General features: G+C 36.1%; 1 long non-coding RNA gene across 1 annotated transcript in view; it reads left to right on the top strand.

Moving 5' to 3' along the window:
- The window catches only part of LOC105304074, a 57,607-nt gene extending 55,826 nt beyond the window's left edge, over positions 1-1,781 (top strand). The window contains exon 3 of the long non-coding RNA XR_896965.1: positions 1,744-1,781. This is a non-coding gene — a long non-coding RNA (uncharacterized LOC105304074). The remainder of the gene's footprint in view (positions 1-1,743) is intronic.
- Positions 1,782-2,117: the final 336 nt, after the last annotated feature.

Genomic DNA, 2,117 nt, shown 5'->3' with positions numbered 1-2,117 from the left:
GTTCAGGGTAGCATGGCTGTAGACTAGGTTACATTTTTTTTTTTTTTAATGAATACTTTTACACTTACTCCAAGTGTTAAAGTGAGAATCAATTGAAGCTACAAATTCTCACAATTTTATGGAGTTCTGCCCTTGAAAGTTTCAAATGTCTGTTCATTATAGTTTTAAATATACTAATCTAGCATTTATTTTCCTTTTTCTACCTGTAAATAATACATTGGTAACGTCATAAATTACTTTGAAGAAGATGCTATTTCTTCTCAGAATAGCTTTGGGGCAGTAGTCAAAAGTCTTTTATTAATCCACTCCAAGAGTATTCATCTCTACTTGAGATGGCTGGCCCTTGTGTTCCTCAGGGTCAGGTAGCTGACCTTAACACTCTCCGTGTTCCAACAGTAGAAGATACTAAACAAATGTCTGTGGCAGGAAGAACACTGAGGCAATCCTCATTTCACCTAAGTTGATCTGTTCACTGTCCCCTGAATATGTATATGTTATCTTGCATTATAAATTATCTTTCATAAGTACATGCATTGCATACCACTAATGATTCTTTCATATAAGCAACAGACATCTACTTCTGTTAACAAAAGTAACTTAATGGAAGAATAGCAAGGTGGGAGTGGAGGCTCACACAATTAACATGACGTTGGTACAGATCATGATACAAGTGAATTCAGGAAGGATAGGATAGAGGCAGTAGGAACCACAGTAACTTTCCAATAGCGGAGTGGTCAGAATATCATTATGGTGACAGCTGTTCTTGAGTCATGCCCATCCTTTCCAATGTCTTATTAGCAAAGATCCAATTGATGGATTTAGGCCAAAAAATAGAACCTCCTATTCTACTACTATTTGCGGAAAAAAAAAAAAAAAAATCCTCCCCCTTCGGCTTTCTAGAAGGGAGGGAGCAGGAGTGGCATTTAATTCATGCACACAAAGAGGGAGGTGATTTCCAAAAGGAAATAGAAGTATCATTAGGAAGAAGCATAAGTGCTGAACAGCCATCTATTTACTGAACTCTAATTAGATGAGTAGGTTCTGAAGCACAGGGAATAGTCCTTATACTTCTTCATCTGTTAAAAGGATACTTGGAAAAGTAGATGGTCATATATGTGCTGAAAGGAAAGAAAACATGTCAATATTTTGAGACAATATTAATATTCATTGAAATTGTGTAACTATGTTACATATATCCATGAATGTAGCATTATTCTGATGCCCACATGAGTTAAAACCAGATATGCAAACCCTTCTAGAAAGCTATCTTGTAAGACCTGTGTTCCATGTGCACTGAGGTTGTGCACAAGCTGGAAAGCCCACACATTAACAGAATATATAATAATGCTGTTAGTGCAGTATCTACTAAAGGTATTTGGTCAAGTAATAGGGGTTTATTATTGGAATTAAGCCTTCTTCACTAGTGCAGAGAGTTTACATTTGCCTTTTTAAATTTGTCCTTTACTGATCATCCAGCTTGTCCACAAACCCTACCAAGAAAAGATGAAGCCCGAGGTTTAAATCTCTTTGCATTGGTAAGGTAAGAATCTTTGATGAATCTTAGGTGATCTAACAGATATCAAACAGGCTAAGTTAAAACTTTTAAATTTTCAACATTTAAAAAATTATACGATAAATGATCCTTTCCAGCTGCTAAATCCAAAAAACTTAATGGGACTTAAATGCATTCACCAGACTCATTCTGTGTAAGAAATATTTTCAGTGTCCTGTGGATTTTTTTAGTTATTTCCTCGTTTCAGAGTTAAGCAATACAGATAAAGGGAAAATGACAGTGCCAGGAAGCTTGTGTGCATCCTTCTTTCCTATGACTATGCCAGCTACTAAAGTGCTGACCAAAGGTGAAAGGTCAGCAGTCATCTGTGGCAGATGTGCTTTATTATGATAAATACTTGGATGCTGGAAATGGTTTTGTTCACAGATAGTTTATAATTTAGGTGAGAAATAGAAATGTGAGGGAGCTTCACTGTCGGGAATCTTATTTCATATTTGAGTGCAATTAACCAGCTGATAAACAGGCTTTTGTTTTCCATCTGAATGGCCAATGTCCGTTCATTTGGGACACTATCTTGTCAAATGGGCAGCAATAATAATAAAGT

This window comes from Pteropus vampyrus, unplaced genomic scaffold (assembly GCF_000151845.1).
Source record: "Pteropus vampyrus isolate Shadow unplaced genomic scaffold, Pvam_2.0 Scaffold11, whole genome shotgun sequence".
NCBI classification, from domain to species: domain Eukaryota; kingdom Metazoa; phylum Chordata; class Mammalia; order Chiroptera; family Pteropodidae; genus Pteropus; species Pteropus vampyrus.
The sequence above is the reverse complement of the archived record's forward strand: the minus strand, read 5'-3'. Positions and strand labels throughout refer to the sequence as shown.